This window comes from Nylanderia fulva, unplaced genomic scaffold (assembly GCF_048542155.1).
Source record: "Nylanderia fulva isolate GAGA-0341 unplaced genomic scaffold, ASM4854215v1 Scaffold4, whole genome shotgun sequence".
NCBI lineage: Eukaryota > Metazoa > Arthropoda > Insecta > Hymenoptera > Formicidae > Nylanderia > Nylanderia fulva.
This window is the reverse complement of record NW_028190476.1, coordinates 6802555-6827775: the sequence shown is the minus strand read 5'-3', so window position 1 is coordinate 6827775 and position 25221 is coordinate 6802555. Positions and strand designations below refer to the sequence as shown.

Here is a 25221-nt window from a genome sequence, read left to right as displayed (position 1 = left end):
CTCTAAGAAGTTACACTTTTTTAAAGAGAGAGATAAAAATTAATTTTTTATTTCAAAAAATATTAATAAACATCCTTTTCATTAGTGGAAAATATCCACCAAGTTTCATTTTTTTAATTTGTTTAATTTGTAAAGAGAAAAAAAAAATAAAAACTTAATTCCTCCCCTTAATTTTCGACAAAGAATCATCTAAAATTTTTCACTTATTTAGAGACACCCTGTCTATATTTATATATAATTTTAATATTGTATAATAGTGTATTTCTTACAATTGTTAGGCTCTAAATAAACCAAATTAGAAGATAATTAAATTTAATTATATATTTAAATTTAGCAATCTAATTTTGTTCATTTTGGGTCTAACAATTATAAAAAAATATATTAATATTAAAATTATATATATTCGGTATTTTCTCTTATCATAAAATTGAATAAAATAAATATCCTCAGATATTTGTTCAATTGTTTTATTTTAGTTTGCCAAAATCTGTACCTGGCGCACAGAAATTAGTCGTGCTATCTCGATATTCCTTCATTCTCGTGAGACAATGCGGAGAATTTGCAGTATTGGATATCACAAAGGACGTTCTGATCTACCCTGAAGGCATCGATAGGATCAATTGCAGATAGCGCAAGATTCGGTTAAATGATTTTGATACGGATTTGAAGAGGATTACGAATCGGTATTTGAACGTTACTGCAATAAACGCCAAACAATAACATCAAATACAGTGCACTCATTTATAAGACGTCTCTGAAACCTAATCATTTCATTTATAGATTTTGCAATTAATTTAAAATCTTTTCTTGGTACACCACAAAAAATTGTTGACTAAACCTTTCAACTAAATTACTATTTTGTTAATTGAACACATATTGGTTTAAGGAGATGTTGATCATGATTGTTTTACCGACTTTGAGTTTGAGGGCTTTTCTTTTTATTGGCTGTACAGATTAAAAAATCCTTCTCCACAATTAAAGTACTGATAATAATGAACGAAGAGTGCTGTAATTTCGTATAAAAAACCAATAAAAGTTAAAAAATTACAGTTTTTTTATCGGCCTCTTGCATCAGCTCGTAACAATACTTATTTAATACAAAAATTTTGCAGTTTATTTGTGCACTAAATATGGCGCTCCCAATAGAGATGATATGAAAGAATAATACAGCAGTAATAAAAGTGAGATTAAAAGCCTGTATCAAAAGATTCGTACTTGGGATTTTTGAGGATTTTTCAATCTGTATATTCAATAAAAAGTGAACCTAACCTAACTTAAAGTCGGTAAAACAGAACAACGGCAGCATTCCCTTAAGTCAAATATATGTTTTGTTCGATTTAACATGTTATATTTAATTTATATATTTTTATATATCTAATTAACAAAATTGTTAACAATTTAACAATTTTTTTTCAATGTAGTAAAAATTTAGGGCGATCTCTTTTCATAAAGTTACGACTAAAGAAGATTATATTTAAATATCCGATAATTATTAATGTATAAACTTTGATTGACGGCATTAAATATTAGGTATAGTATAAGCCAAAACGAAATGACAATGAATAACAAAAGATAATCTTCAGATTGTAATATAAAATCAAAACACAATCGCGGCTTCTGTTGTGTGAGATATTTATCAAAATTCTTGAAAAGCATGGCTACGGATATTATGAATATTTTCACCTTATTATATTAACATGACGACGTTTATGCCCGATTATATTACTATCTAGCATCATGTTTTAAACCGCCAAATGCATTATGTAAGCGTCGTAATAAATCCTTTTGCTATTAAAATATTCGAAATTTAAACGTGTAATTCGTTTTCATGAGATTACAGAGAGAGAATGAAAAACTTGTGCTTAGAAAAATGTATAATTTATATAAAATAATTTTATATTGTGTGAAAAATTTATTTAATTTCCCTACTTTTTTCTCTCCTCTGTTTTACATATATTTTCAGAAATATATAAAACGCAAATAGGAAAAGTTGAAGATTCAAACAAAACAATTATTTAAAAAAAAGGAAAAAATCAAGAAAAATAAAATAGAAACGCTCTGCAATGTAATATGAAATTTAAATCCAAAGTATGATTTGATCACTCGTGTCTCAGATACCTTCGCGAGAGAGAAAGGACTACTGCCACTCGTGGAGACTAATTAATCGAGCGTGTGAGCGTTGAATTCAGGTCACCGAGCAAGATTTGGAGGTTCTCTATGTGAGAGTTAATTGAAGGGCTAAGATATCATCGAAAATGATGGTCGCACCTTCCTGGGTCATGTTCTTTCATTCTAAGGAATAAATGGAAAACATGGGAATTTCAGAAGTGCGAAATGTCTCATCGAAAACGCAATCTATTGTTGATTTTTTTAATAAAAGGCAATCAAAAATTTTATATCAAATTATTGTTACCTAAAATATAATTATTTTGTCAAGGAAATTATATTTTGCTTATTTACACTAGAATTCGAAAAATAAAATTTTGAATATTTTTAAATAGTAGTTTTAAAATAAATTTTTAAAGAGGACGCCTGCTTTAGAGTACCTAAAAATAAAATTGGTTTTCGAGATTTTTTTGGAAAAACTTTACAGTGAATCATTCTGAAACTTTTAGGCATCTATTATTAAAAATTTGCAAATATAAAAAAATTTGTTTAGTTAGAAATATGGATTGTGAAGATCGCCTTTAAGGAATTTTTTTGCCGTCGAATATCTTCAAATTTTCCTTTAAAATTAAAAAACTAAAAATTTACTTATTAATTATGAAATTACATTGTCGATCTTACTATTTCGTTCTAATTCTAAGTTCCACCATATTGTCCATTTTATACTTTTTTCTTATTTTATTGATTCATCGACGACATAATTTTATAAATAATAAGAAAAATTTTGGTTTTTTAATTTCGTAAGATTTTTTAGAGCGACCTCTATATTTTTAACTGAAACAATTTTTTTTTGTATTTATAAATATTTAATAATAAATGCTTAAAAGTTTTAGAGTGATCCGCTACGCAATTTTTATCAAAAAAATTCTCAAAAAACACCTTATTTTTAGTTTTCTATAGAGGCCCCCTTAAGCAGATTAACTGCAATCGCTGTCTTTAAATTGACACATAACTGCACTACGCTAATCCTTTCTCACGAAATAACTGAGATAGGAGAGATTAGAGAGGCAAATTTACCCGAGAGCTTGTAATCTCGACAAGACAAGTATCTTCTACAAGAGACATGCGCGAAATTCGCGCATTTTCGCTCGATAAAATTAATCGAAAGTAGCTCGAAACTCGATTAAGTCCTCGCTCGATGTAATGGCGCAATTTATTATAAAAAAATAGACGTGTGACTGCATCAACGAAATTCCTTGCGTGCCCGTCAAGTGTTGCGAAGAAGTTGATGCATATAGAAGTTTCAGTTCCGCGAAACGTCGGGACGAATGCTTACGTGCATTCGAAAATTCTCGACTAAATGTCGAGAATTCGCGATCTGACTTTCGCAAATGGCGAAATTCCTATCGTATTACACGGCCCTGTTATGGATCCTCCATTACCAATTTAACTGTTTCTCTCGACTGTTTCAGTTTGAGTCTGACGGAAATGGGTCAGCGTAATATAAAGAGACCGCGCCAAATTTGCGTGCGTAAAATGAGTTTTTCATTTAATTTGACATAATATTTTTTTCCCTAACATTTTATTTAAAATCTATCTGCCAGCTTCTGTCACATCAATCTTTTCGCCTCTGTTGTATGGGCAAATTTATTGCAATTTATAATGAACTTCATTACAATTTATAATATGTATATATTATATTTCGAAGAGAAAGAAAATATATATTTAATTGCGCCTTGTGCATAATATAATTATATGGCGTAAGTAAATTAAAAAAATGCAATTGGCTCTACAATTTAAATATCTCGAAGAGTGCACGGAGATAATTTTATCTCAGAACCCTGAATATCATATTAATTGTAGGATCATATGGTGTTGGAAGAATTTTACGAGTTTTTCTAAAATTAATATTTATCATACAATAAAAAATATTAATATATATACATAGAAAATTAAACATATTTTTACATCTTATTGTAATAGATATTAATATCCTTATTGTGATAAATATTAATCAGAGAAACTATTACACTGAAGAAAAAATTATTAACTCAATAAATATTTATTTCAATACTGCCTAATAAACTACTTATTTGAAACAAATAAAATTTGTTTGTTTTGAAAAGAATTTTCTTACATAAAATACATATTTTTCACACTAAATCAATATTAATATTAGTTTCAAATAAGCGATTTATTAGATAGTATCGAAATAAATACTATATTGTCCCAGGATTATCATGATTTTCAGGGTAAATTCGAAGAGAAAATTCTCTCTGTGTGTGAACAATGAATGCGTTTCATCGATATATCACTGTCTTGCCGATTTTTTTATATTATTCAAAATTAAATTGTATCGGTTTCGGGAATTTAAACTCGTGCGGCAAGTTTCGGTCTTCTTAATAATTCGATGCAATCCATATATGTCAGTTTGCAGTGACGTTTCGCTTTTTCATGCCATTAGTCGGTCAGGCGTAGAAACGATTAAAGATGGGAGAAGGAAACGTATCCTTAAAGTGCTTTTTTTTGCACATGCCAAGGACGATCCTTTGATTCGTCCCCTTCGCTATAAAGCTGCGGAGTCATCGTTCGTAATGAAAGCTTCTCTTCGACGCTTCAATTTTTATAAATACACATTTTCCCCCTCACGATCGTTTCTCTCTCCAGAAAAAAATGTATAATCGTAATCGCGCCGTGATAAATCATACATTTTTTGCAGCCATTCGCGTCAAAACATCTCAAAAATACCTTTAAGGGGCTGATCATGACTGTTTTACCGACTTTGAGTTCAAGAGCTTTCCTTTTTATTGTGGCTAAAGATTGAATAATCCTTCTCCACACTTAAAGTACTGATAATAATGAACAGGGAGCGCTGTAATTTCGTATAAAAACAATAAAAGTTAAAAAATTAGTTTTTTTTATCGGCCTCTTGCCTCAGCTCGTAACAATACTTATTTAATACAAAAGTTCTGCAGTTTATTTGTGCACAAAATATGGCGCTCCCAATAGAGATGACATGAAAGAATTCATTATTATCAGTACTTTCATTGTAAAGGATTTTTCAATCTGTATATTCAATAAAAAGTGAATCTAACCTAATTGAAAATCGGTAAAACGGAACAACGGCAGCATCCTTTTAATTTGAGAAACTCTAACACTGAGAAAAAGATTAGCAATTTGCGATGGAATATTTCTTAGAAATAGATTTTTGAAAGATGTCAACAGACCGAGAAAGAATTCTACTATACGCTGTCAACTTGTAAATTATAAATTTAAAAAAACCGCGCAATTTTCAAAGTACACACTTCTGAAAAAAAAAACGCACGCGTCTAAATAAACGTCCATCATGCTGGACAATGAAACGAATGTCAATCTCAATATCATTGAAGAGCCTTCTATTGAAAGTTGATCATTAAAACCGCGTCCCAGGTGGTACGACATGAGCGTTTCCCCATTGTCGTAAAATGTCACATGAAATGCCGCGTGTGCATCTAAATATTCATTTGACGAGAATTAATTACATTCTCTCGCGCGAATCTCTTTTTAGTGCGAATTTTCACCCATATATATCCGTGCAAAAAGACCGAACTTTTAACATGGAAAAAAATTACTCGAGTATTGTGCTTTTTCATTTTTTGGGGGTTGCATTTCAATTGAAATATTTCATGCAACGTAAATAACAGACGAAAAATTTATAACAGACAATAAAATACGATTTACTATGATTTATGTATGATGAATTATTAATTGTTTTTTCAATATCGAAAATTCGCTGCAAAACATTGTATGGACGACGTTTAAAATTTCACTATTTCACGTTAAGATAAACTTTCTAAGGAAAAAATTGTAAATTAAATTACGTTGTTTCTTCATTAATATTTGCATATATGTGTATGACTCTACTTCTTCTTCTTTTTTAAATAAATGACAAATAAAAATTTCATGAATATCTCGAGAATGCATTCATTTCGAAAATATTTCTTTCAAAATGTAGTCTCTGATATACATCTGTTTATTTCATGTTTCGAGTCTATAATTACTATTAATGCAGAGCTTCGAGATATACAGGAAACTTGATTTGGAATAAATTGTTTGCATCTTGCGCGATCCAGAAAGGGATTTCCTTCATCGAGACATCTCAATTTGCGAAAGAAAGGGATACGTAATTTTGTTTCGATGAAAACGAATTGCCCACGCTGGATTCGTACTTTGGCGACTTTCGGCGGCCATTAAGGGACGATGGGACGTTGATCGATCACGTGATTTGCAACGAAAAAAAAAAAAAAAAACATTATGAATCTCGCCTGATGCACTCCCTCTCCAATTCTATTTTTTCTATATCGACATTCCTAGTATTATATATAAGGGAAATTCCACAAGACGATTCGTCCATTCAAGACGAGCCGGAATCTCTGACACAACGATGAAGAATAGATATATCGATCGTATCATCGATAATATCTTCATCGCTCGGCAACTTGGCCTAATTAGCTTCGTCCGGCCCCTAATCTACTCTCTGTGGACTTTATCGCAATGTTCGATATAATCCGATATAGAACTATTTATACATACATAGAGACTAATAACGCAATAATCATTCTGTAGTGAATTTAAACAAGATTATCACCGATAATAATTAATTGCTGTTTCTCGCATCGATAAACAAAGCAAGTAAATTGCGCAATATTGCTCAAGGGGGAAAAAGGAAGAAAAGAGTACGCAGTGAAACTATGAAACATTTTCAACTCGCACATTTTACACTTATTTGGAGCTTCACTCTTTCCGAATTCGGACGTACGTGCCTTCGCCGATTTTCTCGAAAATTATTCGCCTCTGTCTTTCCACTCGGAGTTGGTTGCATCGATCATTGCCATTTGAATCTATTTCCACCTTGCATAGAAAGTTTCGCTCTCGCGAGAGCGAGTATATTGATTTTGCGATTTACTTTATATAGTTGGCTAAATTTCATTTTACGTTCTGAAATTTCTCGCGGCGCGAAATACTGACGCACCGCGATTTTAAGTACTTTATTAAGATTATTTTGAATTTTAATACAACAGAGTAACTTTCATAGTATTTTGTGACTAGTGTCTGGATTTTTATAAAATTAGGGGTTCCATATAAGACATATTTTTAGAGTTTCGAAATATTGATAAATAAGACTGAAAAAAATGTGTTAACTTGATAAACCTTTCAACTAAAAATTACAATATGTTATATTTAATTTAAATATTTTTATATGTTCAATTAACAAAATTATATTTAGTTGAAAATCAAGTTAACAGATCTTTCTTTCGGTGTATGTAAAAAGACCGAGCTTTTAATGGTGCAAATAAATAAATTCATAATTTAAATGATTAATATTCGTAAAATTATACTTGTTATTGATGAAAATTGCGTTTTTACTTTGTACAGTAAATTTTATCTTTCTGCACTAAAAAAAGAATTTATTAAATTGATACATATTTAGTTCAATACTGTCAAATAAATCATTTATTTAAGATAAATAAATATTTATTTGTTTTGAAAAGAATTTTCTTATATAAAATAAATATTTTTTATACGAAATAAATATTATTAAAAAATCTTTTTTACTAACACCTATTTGACCATCTATTTTACTCAAGAGAAACGGATAGACTGCAGCTTTTAAATGTATTAATTCGACCGAAATGTTGCGTATCAATCTTACTTATTTCATTATTGGTAATTTCACTTTAAGAGGTTTAAACACTAAAATGCGTGCGAGTTTATTTTATTCTACTTTATTATATTATACTGAGGAAGACTTTGTGAAGTCGAAACGTTTATTGATTTTGTTTTTTTGATTAAAGTGATGGAAAACTCAAATATCGCTTAATATTTAACCACCCATATTTTTTGCTCGTGAATTTATGGTTTTTTATTTTATTTCATTTTGCGTTAAATATTATTAGTTTCAAATAAATGATTTATTTGACAGTATTGAAATAAATACTTAAAAGAATTAACTAAATTTTTTTAGTGTATGTGTGTGTGTGTGAAAATTATTTTATAAGAACGAGGACTAGAAAACGATCCATTACTGCGACCTTGTTTGTGTGATCTAAAAGTCGAACGATAACGTCGGGTGAGTATGTGACGTCAATAATGAGAAACCATGTACAATATTTATCTGTTGAACTACTATTTTGATTGCCTGGCATTGCCGTCATTTGCAATGCCACCGTGTAGATTAAAATCTTGGAACAATTTATGCGAGTGAGTATAGACCGAAGTTTATGTAAAATAAATATGCAATTTATGCGCGGACAACGGAGGATTTTCTTCGGACGAACTTGTTTCCTCGGAAAATTCGTTGCGCGAAACTCTTGAGACTTTGCGCGATCAATTTTCGTTCTGGCGAACGAAACGACCAGCTGTTTCTCCTTTCGCTTCGATTGCCGATTAATCTAGTGTACGAGACTTCATCTCGTATGTGAGAGAGTCTACGAAGTGTTATACATTTTTCGCGCACCTTCTTCTTCGAAACTTTATCAAATAAATTTACATCTATCAATTCGTGCTTGAAATATGTATAAACTAACTTGGAAACTTGTAACAATTTTATAAAGTCATTGATTAGATAATATAAACTCTGGCGAAAGTGTAATTCGAGATGTTATATATTTAACCTTTCTGTGAAAAAAAATTAATTTTATCCTGATTTTCTAAAATAATATATTTTAAATAATAAAATTTTATTCTTGCGATGAATTATTTTTTTTTTCAAAGTAGGCACGCTTTAAGATCAGAGAAAAGTTTCACAATTTCACAATATTGTGACATGTCTGAGACATTTTCCTCGAAATGATGTATATTTTCAAGAAGTTTCGATACAAGTGTTGTGTTAAAATGATTTTAAAATTAGCTAAAAATGAGATAAAGATGAGATGAAAATATGTAGAAAATTATCTGAAAATTATTCTAGATAATTTTAAGATTATACTTTTTTCATCTGAGATGCAAATATAGGTAATACATATTTTTATTATCTATATGAAAATAAGATGACACCAAAATTATCGTCTAGATAATTTTGTTTAGATAACAGCAAACACTGGGCGTCGTCTTATCTTTACATAGATAATAAAAATATGTAATAGCATCTTAGATAAAAACAGTATTACTATATTACTAGATAACTTCATTAAATTATCTAGAATAATATTCAGATAATTTGGTTTAGAGTCATTACACATAAAAATACTTATTTAAGTAGTGGAACTTAAGTAGTATAAAATATGAATATATTTTTATTATAATATACATATATTTTATATTTTATATTTTTTAATAACTGTATTTATATTAGCAGTCTTAAAAATAATATTATCTGTAGAAGTTATCTAAATGAACCACCATATATTTTTATCTTTTACCTAGATATATTTAAATTCAAAATCATCTTTATCTTATCTAACATAAATTTACATATTTTCACAGTACAATTTATAATGTACATATTAATATTTTTATTGTGGTAAATATTAATCAGAGAAACTCTTATAAGATTCTTCCAATACCATAAAATACCAAACACGAATCTTCCAATATCAAAAATATTAATATGTACATAGTAAAATTTATTATGTACATAGTAAATTTTACTATGTACATATTAATATTTTTATTGTGGTAAATATTAATCAGAGAAATTCTTATAAGATTCTTCCAACATCATAAAATACCAAACACAAATCTTCCAATACCAAAAATATTAATATATACATAGTAAAATTTACTATGTATATAGTAAATTTTACTATGAACATATTTTTATTGTGGTAAATATTAATCAGACACTCTTATAAGATTCCAATACCATAAAATACCAAACACGAATCTTCCAATACCAAAAATATTAATATATACATAGTACAATTTACTATATACATAGTAAATTTTACTATAAACATAATATTTTTATTGTGGTAAATATTAATCAGAAACTCTTATAAGATTCTTCCAATACCAAAAATATTATAATTTATTTAATTCTTATAAAATTCTTTATTTAATTTATTTAATTCTTATAAAATTCTTCGAATACCATATTGTCGCACGATTACCATGATTTTCAGGGTAAATTTTAAGAGAAAATTCTCCGTGTGTAAAATTTCATTCAGATAACAGCAAACACACTGTTCGATACATCGAATTAAGCACACGTGCGCGCGTATATCCCATGCAATTGAATATTTTCTACGATCGTAGAAATGTTGTTTAGCGCATCGTTTCGAATCGATACAGCTGAATGTACGATTGCATGATCCATCGCACCGCGGGCACGCCTTGGCGCGTCGAGTGAGTCATTACTATTACGCGCGGGAATTGCGCGGACATATGGTGGCGTCGTTTCGCGCAAGAGACGCGAGTTCCTCTAACGTGCGAATAATACCACTTCTACGTGAAATCGCGTTCGGCACATGTGAGCGAGACCCGACGTAAATGTGACGCTATTTGTTAGCCCTTCGCGCGAATATTCGGGATTCTTTTGCAGCAGCACGAAATCGAACGCTATTAAAAGCTTCGAGGGCAGAATGCGCGGAAAAAAACGAAAATATTTGCTTCGTTGGCCGTGAATTCGGTCGAATAAAATTGTCGAAAAGAATCAAATTAAAAATAATAATATTAAAAATATATTATTGTTCATTTAGATTTTTAATAATATTAAAATTAAATAGAATAATATATCAAATTATTGCGCGAGATGTAGGAAAAAATTTGAACGCCATTAAAAGAGCTTCGCTTAACCACGGAATTCGTCTAAATAAAATTTGCAGAAGAAATCAAATTAAAGATAATAATATTAAAAATGTTATTAATTTAGATTATTAATAACATTAAAATTTTAGTAGAATAATATAAAATTATTGCGCGAGATGTAGGAAAATGTGAACGCTATTAAAAGAGCTTTGTCGCATGCCATAAATTCGTTCCAATAAAATTGCGAAAGAAATCAAAGATAAATTAAAGATAATAATATCAAAATATTATTATCGATAATTTTAAAATTGAAGTAGAATAATATACAATTATTGCGCGAGGAATTAATGTAGGAAAATGTATGCCATTAAAGAGCTTGGCCTCGAATCCGTCTAAATAAAATTGTCGAAAGAAATCAAATTGAAGATAATAACATGAAATATAATATTAAAATTGAAGTAAAATAATTATTGCGCGAGGGACTAATGTAGGAAAATGTGATTGAATTCTAACTGCGAGTCAAAATTATGTACGCGCTAATAAATGCGAAATGCAATCGCGTTTCACGTTGATGTCGCAACGCGCGGACGTTTCTTCCGAAAATAGCAATCCAATGCATGAAAATCGTCTCTCCGATACACACATATACACGTATCGTGATGCACAAGTGAAACACGTCACAGGGAGCGACGGAGAGAATCGAAATTGCGGTCTACGAAATGACCACATTGAATGCGGCGCCGGTGAGTAATAGAGAGACAATATAGGACAGGATTGAGTGCCGGAACTCAGGGCGGCATAAATCAGTTTTCAATAAAGCAAAACATATTCAATATCGGTCGCAGCGCAAGAATGCAACGCCGCAGTCTCCCGCGAATGTCAGATGCATTTGTTGCATCAACAGATGCGTCGCGTCGCTTTGAAAAATTTCGCGCCCCCATACAGGGAGTCCAAAACTCATAATTGACCTTTCGGATTCTTGGGATCATTTGGAAACGACGTTTTCTTCAGCGAAAATTATTTGTTGCATTTTCTCAATTCTTGTCACGATGCATATTTTTTGTAACTAGCAAAAGCCTTCAATAAAAAAATTCTATTAAGAGGAAGCTGACCATGTCTGTTTTAACGACTTCGAGTTCAAGGGCTTTTCTTTTTATTGGCTATGCAGATTGAAAAATCCTTCTCCACAATTAAAGTACTGATAATAATGAACGAGGAGCGCTGTAATTTCGTATAGAAAAGCAATAAAAATTAAAAAATTACAGTTTTTATCGGCCTCTTGCATCAGCTCGTAACAATAGTTATTTAATACAAAAGTTCTGCAGTTTATTTGTGCACAAAATATGGCGCTCCCAATAGAGATGACATGAAAGAATTCATTATTATCAGTACTTTTATTGTAAAGGATTTTTCAATCTGTATATTCAATAAAAAGTGAATCTAACCTAACTTAAAGTTGATAAAATAGAACTGCGGCAGCATCCCTTTAAAGTAAACTACTTGAAATTAATTGACAAATGTGGTTTTGTTGATATTTTATTTTTACACTGAAACAAAAATTTGTTAACTTGACTAAACATTTCAACTAAATATTATTTTGTTAACTAAATATTATTTTGTAAACATATAAAAATATTTTATATATATATATATATAATTAAATGTATATAATATATTAAATCTGACCAAACATATATTTGACTTAAATACTAATATATGCTCAATTAACGAGAGAATAATTTAGTTAAAATTCAAGTTAAATTTTTTTCAGTGTACAAGACTTAGTTTGCGCAAATCTTTATTCTTAATCGTTTATAATTCTAAAATTATAGTACCTTGACATTTTCGCTAAGGAAAAATTATCTCCAAATGATTCCAGGAATCTGCCCCTAAAAGGTTAATTATGAAATTTGGGACATCCTGTATACGCACACTGTGTGTTAAGTCTACACACTCAATATTTTTATATTTTTATCTTGCATTTGTTTTTTTTAATTAGAATCTGTCTGAGAAAATTTTTCCAATTCAAGTGTTTACTGCAAACGCAGGTTTTGTGCAAATAAAGTGTGCAAAAAAAAGAACAGATATTAGCGCGAGGTTAAATTACGAAGATTTAATAACTATGGAAAGAAAAGTTGTTAAAGTATCGTAAAGGGGATAATTGTAAACTCTTTCGTAAGGTGCAATAAAAGTCCAAGTGTTCCCAAGGAAGAAGTCTTCTAAACTACTCGAGAATATAAAATAAATGATACCTTCCTACAATGTGTACTTTACAGCTTAAAGAACAATAATTTCGTATATATTACAAAAGCTTTCAACACTCTGTATTATTTCAATATATTATTAGAAAAAACAGTCTCTCGCCAAAGACATTCAGTATTTGCTGTTATATAAATAAAATAGAATTATATAGATGATCATTTAGATGAAGTGTTGGCGTCATCTTTATATAAATAATAAAAATATGTATTATATTTATATCTATATCTTAGATAAAAGAAAATATTAAATTATCTAGAATAATTTTCAGATAATTTATAAATAAAAATGTGAATACATATATTTTTATATCCTTATTATAATTTATATTTTTTTACAACTATGTTTACATAAGCGGTCTTAAAAATTATCTAGATGAATCGCCATACAATTTTATCTTTCATCTAGACACATTTAAAACAAAGTCATCTTTATTTTATCTGAGATTTTAAAAATATATTTTCATCTCATCTTTATCTAGCTAATTTTAAAATCACCCAAGCACAACACTGCATACATTTGACACGCAAACTTCTCGTTGGAGCAATATTAGTCTCTCTCTCTCTCGGTATATTTCACTTTCAAGAGGTGATAACTGCAGAATTGTTTCTTTTCCTGCGCACCCTATCCAATATACAAAAGACTAGCATCTATGTATCTCCCCAGAAGACTCATCGAGCAGAAAGAATGGTCGAAAATGCCGATAGTTTCCAGCGAGGTGAAAACTAAAAAACCGCGAACATCGTCGGAGGCGATTTCTCCTCTTCCACAGGAGAGAAAGACAGATGAAATGGATCGTCGTCCGGAGATGGTATCTCGTAATTATCGATTGTGCCGTCAGCTGTGCGGGCTCGTGCCATCGAAAACAAAGTACAGAACCGCCCCGTGATGCCACGCGTCGTGCAAATCGCCGGGAAATTGATAGTCGAGTTGCGCCAGTTTTGCCAAGCGGTACCAAGCGGATTCGAGATCGAATGCAACCCCCGTTAAACGACGACGCGACGCGACGGATCGATAGCGAATTCGATCGAAACGAACGGCGGCGCGTTTCGCCGCCGACAGAAACTGTTAATTTATGCATTAGTGCTTGCCCTACGCAATCCTTCTCCACTTGCCGACGTGTCTGCCGTTAGATAATATCTATAGACACCGCGTGTTATACATGCAGTGTTTTTTTTGTATCAATATATGTATATAATACACGGAGAGAATTTCCTCTTAGAATTTACCCTAAATCATGTTAATTGTGGGACAATACGATATTGGAAGAATTTTATAAGAATTTCTCTGATTAATATTTACCACAAAAAATATTAATATGTACATAATAAATTTTACTATGTATATAGGAAAATTAATCAAACATATTTTATATCTATGTACATAATATGTACATAATATGTACATAATAAATTTTACTATGTATATAGGAAAATTAATTGAACATATTTTATATCTTATTGTAGATATTAATATTTTTTTATTCTGGTAAATATTAATTAGAGAAACTCATAAAATTCTTCCAATATCACATTGTCCCACGATTGCCATGATTTTTAAGGTAAATTCTAAGAGAAAATTCTCTCAGTGTAGATATATATGGGCATCTGCAAAGGAATCCCCCTTCAAGGTGTTCAGCAGACTCAATGAAAAAAATTCCCCGACTTTTTCAGATTTTCCAAAACCAGAAATTAATTTTTTCCCTTTTAGTATTATTTAGACTTTTTAGTACACAGAGAGAATTTTATTGGAAGAATTTTAAAAGAATGTCTCTGATTAATATTTACCGCAATAAAAATAGTAATATCTACCACAATAAAATATAAAATATGTTCGATGAATTTTACTATGTATATAGTAAAATTTAATATGTACATATTAATATTTTTTATTGTGATATATATTAATCAGAAAAATTCTTATAAAATTCTTCCATATTGTCCATGATTTGCAGGGTAAATTCTAAGAAAAAATTCTCTCCGCGTATTATTTTTCCAAATATATAATTTGCATTTATCTATATGATAATTCAATTAAATGTTAAATCGTGAAATTCTTGAGATATTTTTGTCAACAATGAAAAGGTTCGGAAGTTAAAAAAACAAAAATTTAAATCAATTATACAATCTGCATTATGTAGGATAATCGAAACAAACATGTCACTATAAACTATTTAAATAATCATCTTTTTTATTTATATTATATCAAATTTTGTTAGTTTTGTCTCTATTAAACACATTGAAATAAAATAATACGACGATGAAAACATAAATTAAGGAAAACGCTGTAGATGAACCGATTTTTAACAACACAGAAAATTAGCGTGCTGGGAGTCAAATTTATTTAATAAAAAATTTCAAATTATTGAGACAAATGTAGAATAATGTGATAAATAGTAAAATGTCCTCACTTTTTTCCCTGACAATTCCAGATTTATAAAATTCCCTGACAAAGCCAGACACCCTGCCCTTGGAATCAGTAAAACACTACAATTTATTTGCATATTCAGCATAAAAAATGAAAATAAACCAAAAAAATGAAGAAAGAACAAAAATTAAAAAATAAAAAAAATTAATTATGCTCTCTCTTGGAAAAAATTCTGCGGACTCCCATGATACAAGGTGTTTCTAAATAAATGCGAAAAACTTTAGGAACTGATTCTCTCGAAGATTATAAGAGTGGTTTTTCATGTATACATATTTTTCTCCCTATATCCCTCCCTGAGGAGTTAACTTCCTTGAAAGGGAAGTGAGAATTAGGTTTTTAATTTTTTTTTTTTCAAATAGACAAATTAAGAAAAATGAAATTTAGTGGATATTTTCCACTAGTAAAAATCATTACTATTTGTTTATCTTCTCGTATCGTTATAAAGGGATGAAACTAAAAACCTCTATTCAATTTTTTTATTAGAACTTGTTAACGGAATCGGAATGTGATCATTTAAAAATATGCGTTTGAAAGCTTGATTCCTTTAGAAACTTTTTTTATTTAATTTTTTCAATAAAATCAAATTTAATTTTTAAGAAAAAAATAAAAATGTTTTTATCTTCCCCTTTAGATAAGTTTCACTCCACAAGGAGAAGCATATATTTAATTTTCGACAAAGAATCATCATGAAGAATCATTTGTCTCTCATTATTGAAATTCATCAAAAAATTAAGCATTTACTCTCCTTTTGAATAAACACTGGAATTTATTTGCATATTTAATATAAAACAATGAAAATAATAAAAAAATTAAATTAAAAAAGTTACAAAAAAACAAACAATAAGAAACAAAAAAATTTTAATCATACCCCTATTCCTGAAAAAAATCCTGCGGACGTTCATGCATGTAGATACATGTCTCGCTGCACATCATAAATGTCAAGGTGTAACATTTTCAGAGAGACGAATAAATTTGATTAGAAAAAGTTGTCTCGCTCTCCTCATGTTTGTAAAAAGATAATCCGATAATATAATATTCGCGCGAATTATTTCAACATTCGAATCGTTTGTACATCTCTGCGTAATGTTTTTTTGGGGAAAAATACGGCAAACTACTAGATCGTTCGAAGAGAAAAAAAAATTTGAAACGCTTCATTTATAACATCCTCACGAGAGACAGGTTTCATTTACAGCATCACAATAGACGGAAATGTAATTGATATTTAATACAATAGAAATTGAGATTCAATTGTTAATATAAATGTTGTAAAATGTTGAAATATATCCGCACGGCAATTAAGGGAAGCCAAAAAAAATGGCCATCGGCAGAATCCGGCGATCAGGGATTTACCACGCGTATTCACGTGTCAGAATCCGTTATTGAAAAACGCGTTATATGAATATACATATATAAATAACGTGAAGGGAATATTTAAGGATTAAAAGTTGATACGCAACTCCGCGAATTGATTTTATATTGACGTGTTTTTCTCTCTCTCTCTCTCGCTCTCTAACTAGTTTTTTCTCGAATCGCGCTTTCAATTTGCAAAATGTCTGCTTGCCATTTGCGCAATCTGCGATATAGATTTAAATTTTTTGGCGCGCAAATCGGAAGAAGCAAAACGTTTATAATCGTGCGTGTAAATGCCGAGTGGCACCAAAATCTGACTACCATGTACTGTAAAAAAATATGTAATATATTACACAAAAATTTGTAAATTTACATAAATAATAAATTACATAAATAATAAAATTACACGAAATAATAGAAATGTTTACCTTCTCATTATTTATCATGTAATTTTACATATTTTATATGTAATATTACATACTTTTTTACAGTGTGGAAAAATATATATTTTTTATCGTATATGCATATTCTATTTATTTCTTTGTGCGATTGTTTTGAAAAGTATAGATTAAGTTCTCGCATATTTAATAGATTTAAGAATTTTTATTTTATATATTTTTTAGAAAATATATATTTTCTACTATATAATCCCTTTTTAATAAATTCCTCGTCAATTCATGCTTTGAATAAATTATATATTGTAAATTTATAACAAATGCGTCCACTATCTTTTTTCTCTCCGTCAGATTTTTGCTAATGAAAGATTCATTAGAACTTTGTCCATTATTTTTAATAAGTTATTAGTAAAATAATGAAACATTGGTTATTCATTATGCTGAGAATCTACTGAATAACAATCAATAGTCGATTTAACATACTAATGGCTTGTAATTTTTATTAATTCGGTATATATATATATATAGCTTTTTTGTTCGCTGAATACAGAACATTCATAATAAATATTTGCTATAAAAAGGATCGGTAAATATTTATCATAAAATGCAAATTATTGATTAAACATGTATGACTGTAAAAATTTATAAAAGCACGAGCTGTACAATATAAAGCACACGGAGGCAAGTTTTTATCAGCGTTTAAATATCAATTTGTTTGCTCGATGATGAGTTTTGGAGGGTTTCTGCTAAAATTGTAAAAATAATATATCTTCTCTGAAATTAAAAATTGAATACGCAATATATCGAGAAATTTGGAAATAGAATTGAAAGTTTTTTTCGACTACTAAAATTTGTGTTATCAATTAAAAACTTTCGCAATATTCTCGAGATATTGTACAAGTTTTTAATTGATAAAATATATGCGATAAACAATACGATATTTCTTTTATTGCTCGGTTATTTCCAATAATTATTAATCACTGATATTACTCAATATTCTCCCTGCTAAAAATAACAGACTCGATTTTCGATATTGTGAATCAGGCGCGCTCGCACAAACATAGACGAGAAATTACCTTTGATTTTCGTCGGCGATGACATTCTGGCAGTGGAATGTTCGTTTTGTCTCCAGTAGTTTTCTTTCGCCAATTAGTCAGTTCTTTTTGTTCGAAACTCGCTTCTATAACAATATCTCTACATCCTCTCTTTCAAACTATTCAATTCTTACAGTCATCGATCGTCTCGCACATTTTCATATACTTCGTGAAAATATACTCGCGCGTATCATTTACTCTCAATATTGTTCTCCTTTCTTTCTACGCGATCGATTCGACTCTCACAATCATGTATCCAGTGCACCCTATACTTATAATAAAAAGATTACTCTGTCACATTTTATAAATCGAGAGAGACCGGACTAAACGGAAATATTGTCTGCATCAATTTCCTCTTTCTCTTCTTTGCTTTTTCTCTCTCTTCGCTAACTATCGGCCCTTTCAAAATGTGCCGTTCGCTCGAGTTTTTTTTTTAATATTTTTGTTCTCGATCTTACATCGAGTTTACAGTGTCCCGCGACGATATCTCCGATCCCTCCGAGTTCTTCCTCCTGGTCTCGTGATTGCGCTGCGGGTCTCGTTTAGCTTCACACGGGGGCGAGGGCGGCGTCGGTCCTGCCGGCGTTAGGTCGCGCGTCGCACTGAAGGGAGAATCCGAGGAGAGAGCGCGGCTCCCCTCGGCCGATATTTCGAACGCAGCCACCTACCGGATGCGCGAGCGCCGCGGAAAACCACCCCCTTCGAGTGAGCCGGCCGTCAAGGACAACGTGTCGCATCGCGCCGTATACACTTGAAAAAATATTTGTAATATATTCCTGTATACACTTTGTAACAAAATATGTGATATATTACAAATATGTAAAATAAGTAATATATGTAAATATGTAATAAATATGTAATATGTAATATATTAAAAATATGCAATATATATGTAAATATGTAATATATAAATATGTAATATGTAAATATGTAATATGTAAATATGTAATATGTAATATATTAGATAATGTAAAAAAATATGTAATATGTAATATATTAAAAATATGCAATATATATGTAAATATGTAATATATAAATATGTAATATGTAAATATGTAATATGTAAATATGTAATATGTAATATATTAGATAATGTAAAAAAATATGTAATATGTAATATATTAAAAATATGTAAAATAAGTAATACATGTAAATATGTAATAAATATGTAATATGTAATATATTAAAAATATGCAATATATATGTAAATATGTAATATATTAGATAATGTAAAAAATATGTAATATATTAAAAATATGTAAAATAAGTAATATATGTAAATATGTAATAAATATGTAATATATTAAAAACATGCAATATTATATGTAAATATGTAATATATAAATATGTAATATGTAATATATTAGATATTGTAAAAAAATATGTAATATTAATAGTTTGTGCTTAGATGATTTTTAAATTAGCTAGATAAAGATGAGATAAAAATATGGAAATTTATCATACAATTAAATAAGATGAAGATTTTGTTTTAAATATATATATAGGTAAAAGATAAAGTTATATGAAATATTTGCTGTCATCTAAAAAAAATTACATATATAGATGAGCATTTAGATAAAATTTTGACGTCATCTTTATATAGAGAATAAAAGTATGTATTATCTATATCTGCATCTTAGATGAAAATTGCTATCTTTACTAAATAAGAATATTAAAATAATTAAAAAATTAGCTAGATACAGATGAGATAAAAATATGTAAATTCATATTAGATAAAATGAAGATAATTTTGTTTTAAATATTTCTAAATAAAAGTAAAATTATATGGCGATAGATAATTTTCTAAATAATAACTTATAAGACTGCTTGTATAAACACAATTATAAAAAAAAATGTAAATTATAAAAAGGATATAAAAATACATGTATTCATATTTTTATTTATAAATTATCGCTTGCTGCTTAAGTTTTACTATTTAAGTATATATTTTTATGTGCTATGATTCTAAATCAAAATTATCTGAAAATTATTTTAGATAATTTAGTAAAGATAATACTTTCTTCATCTAAGATATATATATATGCAGATATAGATAATACATATTTTTATTATCTACATAAAGATAAGATGATGCCAAAGTTTCATCTAGAAGATCATCTATATAATTTTATTTAGATAACACAGCAAACACTGAATATATTTTACACAATGCAAAAAAAATTTATTGAATTCAAATAAGTATTTGTTTCAATACTGCCAAATGAATCATTTATTTTAAACTAATAATATTGATTATTGATATAAAAAATATTTATTTGATATAGGAAAATCCTTTTCAAAACAAATAAATATTTATTTATTTCAAATAAATGATTTATTTGACAGTATTGCAATAAATATTTATTTATTTAATCATTTTTTTAGTGTAGAAAAGTAACATGTAAAATTACGTAAATAATTAAGTGTAGAATTACACAATAAATCATGAAAATGTATATATTTTCTTATCGTTTTTTATTAGATTTGTGGATACTGAATACGAATCTGGTTTCCAAATTATTTCATCACGTCACAATTTTAAGAAATTTTTTATTAAATTTGCAAAAAAGGACTCTTTACAAACTTTGTTATAAGTACACTTTTAAAAAATTTAATAACTTGACTAAACCTTTCAATTAAATATTATTTTATTAATTAAACATAGAAACATATTTAAATTAAATATAATATATTAAATCGAACAAAACCTATATTTGACTTAAGTACTAAATATATTGTTCATAAAAATAGCCTTTTTGCAACTTAATTAAAAATTTCTCAAAATTGTGACGTGACGAAGCAATATGGAAACCGGATTTATATTTAGCATCCAAAAGCTATAAGAATAAAAAATCTCATTCCGGTGTTCGAAAAAAGTCTTTTTTTGTTAAACAGTATTATTTATCGTGCAATTTTACATTTATTATTTATGTAATTTTGCATGTTTTTTAAATGTAATTTTACATATTTTTTACAGTGATACTCTTCACTTCTACGATCTACAGATTGCGAATTGAACCGAGGCTCTTTATTCAATTTGATTTAGCGGCGAGTGAAACGATGTTTCGATGTTCCGCTTTGATATCTCCTTATTTTCGTCCTCTTGCAATATTTTTGTACCGTTGATTATATTCCGTGCAAAATAGCATATATGCGTAGTTTGTTGATTAAAATCATATACTATAGCACGTTAAACAAAATAATTTCGCATCAAAATTATATCCGTCAATTTTTGTTACAGATTACAGCCTCGTTCCAACAACCCTTTTACGATATTTCGAAATAAAATACTCATCGTTTTTTTTTTATTGCGATCCGGCTTTGTGTGTCACTCACAATATTTGCGATATGGAAAAAATATTTATTACGAGAAGTCACGTCGAGCGAAATTTCTCGAAGAGAATATTTCATTGCACTTCAAATATGTGTGCAATCACGTCGTTTGAGAGAATATCCGTGTAACGCGGCTTAAAGAAATGAATACCCGTCAAAGATTCTTTCCTCGTCGCGAAAAATATCACAAATCATCCCCCTTTTAGCCCCTTTCGCGCACAGCTTTTCGCATTACGCGAAATATGAAATCGTTTGTCGAGAAAATTGGAGAAAAAAACGCAGAAACGTAACGTTACATCCCGTCGTTACAATTTGGCGTTTCTCTCGTTATCTCAATTTTACATCAAAGGACCATCAGTAGCTTTGGTTAACATCGACCAGCATTGCTCTTATCAGATCCGTATAATCCATTCTGGTTACCATGCTGGCAACGCATCGAACATGTATATATATATATATACATACATACATACATACATACATACATACATGCGTTGGAGGACGTTGTAATCCTTTGTCTGTGCTTGACAAGTACGATAATACAGCAGCGATAGGGTTTTAAACGTCGGTTTTTGCGAAATAGATCGGAGGAAGTAAGTTCAATCGGAATAATTATCTCGACGTTGAATTAAATGTGATATACCGCGCGATATTTTCCAATGTCGCAATAAATAGTTTTTAATCGTTGATTTCTCTTAATTTATTGCGACGTAAATTTTACGACATTTTATTCCGAGCACAAAGCTTTCAATTTTAATTAACAGTCTATGAATAAATTGATGATAATATCAATTGATTTCTTTCTCATATAGGCGATGCTTGACAATATTAAAACAATATTAAGGGGATCCTAAACGTCCTTGAGAAGTCTGTTTTTCCTGTTTTATCGACAAAATGTAAGATTAGATACCTATAAATCTATTTTCTGGCTGTACGGATTGTTTTTTACCTGAAATTAGAGCACTTCGCCCTTTGTTAATATTAATACTTTAATTTGTACAGGAAAAAAGGTTTATTAATCTGTATAGTTTCATATATCTCTGAATTCTAAGCATTCATAATTCTGTAATCAAGATATATGAGACTATACAGATTGATAAACCTTTTTCCTGTAAAAATTAAAGTATTAATATTAACAAAGAGCGAAGCACTCTAATTTCAGTTAAAAAACAATCCGTATAGCCAATAAATATATTTATAGTTATCTAACCTCACATTCTGTCGATAAAACAGGAAAAAAACAGATTTCTCCAGAATGTTTAGGATCCCCTTAATATTGGTTTAATATTGTCAAACATTGCCTATATATGAGAAAGAAATCAATTTATATTCTCATCAATTTATTCATAGACTTTTAATTAAAATTGGAAAAAAGCATGCTTAGAATTCATAATTCTGTAATCAAATATATATGAGACTATACAGATTGATAAACCTTTTTCCTGTAAAAATTAAAGTATTAATATTAACAAAGGGCGAAGCACTCTAATTTCAGTTAAAAAACAATCTGTATAGCCAATAAATATATTTATAGTTATCTAACCTCACATTCTGTCGATAAAACAGAAAAAAACAGATTTCTCCAGAATGTTTAGGATCCCCTTAATATTGGTTTAATATTGTCAAACATTGCCTATATATGAGAAAGAAATCAATTTATATTCTCATCAATTTATTCATAGACTTTTAATTAAAATTGGAAAAAAGCATGCTTAGAATTCATAATTCTGTAATCAAATATATATGAGACTATAAAGATTGATAAACCTTTTTCCTGTACAAATTAAAGTATTAATATTAATAAAGAATGAAGCGCTCTAATTTCAGGTAAAAAACAATCCGTATAGCCAATAAATAGAATTATAGTTATTTAACCTCACATTTTGTCGATAAAACAGAAAAAAACAACAGATTTCTAAGGAACGTTTAGGATCCCTTTAAAATATATAATTGATAATATCGAGTAATCTTATGTGGATTTATATGTAATAATTTATGTTTCTCACAATATGTAAAAAACATGAAATTGCAAAGCTCATATGCATATACGATAAAATAAGTAAGATGAAAGAGATGAAATCAAAGTATGTTGATATTTGAACATATTTCAAATATTTATATATATTTGTGTAATATTTGTATGTGTGTTATAAATAAAATGAAAGCACAACCAAAAGAATTTATAAGTATATATTTCGCTTAGTTTGCAAGCGAGAAGCATATAAAGTGGTAAAATGATGCTGAATGCGATATCGCGAGTATCTTAGCTAGATTTATACATATATGTATATATATCAAATAGAAAGAGAGAGAGAGAGAGAGAGAGAGAGAGAGAGAGCACGGAAAAATGATAAAGTATCAATACTTTATATCAAGGATATGGAAACACAGAGTAAGACGTTTTGAAATTTTTATTCTTCCGCATCTCGATAAAAAAATCACGTTTAATTCATCTGCACAACCATAATAATTTTACGCAAAAAATACATATTTATCTTATCTTATTTCTTTGAATGGCAATTTGAGTCGAGTGACATCCGAAAAAACTGCATGTAATTGCGTGAATCAAATTTTGCACAAAAAGATGATATCTTCCCTGATAAATAAAAGTAGCGGAGAGAGTTTTGCACAAGTTTCGTTCGTCTACTGCAATTATTTCGACCAAACTAATTTTCAGGAAATTGCGCATTCGAGAGTTAATTTAATCTTATTTAATCAAGTTGGCACTTGAAACGAAATCTTGATTTAAATATCCGTCTTATAATTTTCCGTACTGTTTTTTTAAATATTAAAATAGAAAAAGGATTAAAATCGCAAATTTTTTATAGATTATGCTTTACTAATTTTTTCAAATCTTTGTCAGATTTTCGTTAACAAAACAGACCACTTGTCTCATATACGCATTGATTTTAATTAGAATAATTAAATTTAATTAAAATAATTAACGCAAAGTAATAAGCTGCGATGCTAATGGCACCATGCTTTTGACAAAATCTCCCGAATCCTGAAGAGCCAACGCGAAACTCGAATGCAACTTACAAATGCAACATTTCTTTGTGAGCGGATGAAAGGACAGAGTTGCGAGGACTAAGTTTGTGCAGACGTGCCGATAATCATAAACTTTAAGCCGCTACTCCACATTAGTGATTTAAATGCATTCCGAAGCGCAAAACTGTCCCGAGTCTTTTATTGAAGTATATTTCGAGTGTTCTATATTATAGAAATGTTTCCAAGTATTGCGCTGTAAATTAATTCTTTGTGAATACTAATTTAATGTGCAGAAGCAATACGCAGGAAGGAAACTAATTTCCTCTAATAACGCAGGTAGCAGACTGACGTCATTAAACGTCAAAATGACGTGGTATGGCGTTATTTTGACGTTTAATGACGTTAGTCTGCTATACTTGGGAAAATAATAATATTCATACGAAATGTAATTATTTTGCTCTAAAAATGCAGATTGAATTGCGTGAAGCCAAGCAAAAAGAGTATATTTCTCGCGCTTCTATTTGCTTCCACAACCTCTAAAG

At 29.2% G+C, this 25221-nt stretch overlaps 1 protein-coding gene across 8 annotated transcripts in view; it reads right to left on the bottom strand.

Moving 5' to 3' along the window:
* Positions 1–25221, bottom strand: part of LOC114937813 (pleckstrin homology domain-containing family G member 5) — a 193269-nt gene that overhangs the window by 91359 nt on the left and 76689 nt on the right. The window contains exon 1 of one of the 8 annotated variants that reach the window (XM_029311458.2): positions 18341–18966. The exons of the other annotated variants lie outside the window; for them this stretch is intronic. The gene's annotated coding sequence lies outside the window, so the exon portion shown is untranslated. Of the gene's footprint in view, positions 1–18340; positions 18967–25221 lie in introns of those variants that run through there. 8 annotated transcript variants of the gene reach the window in all.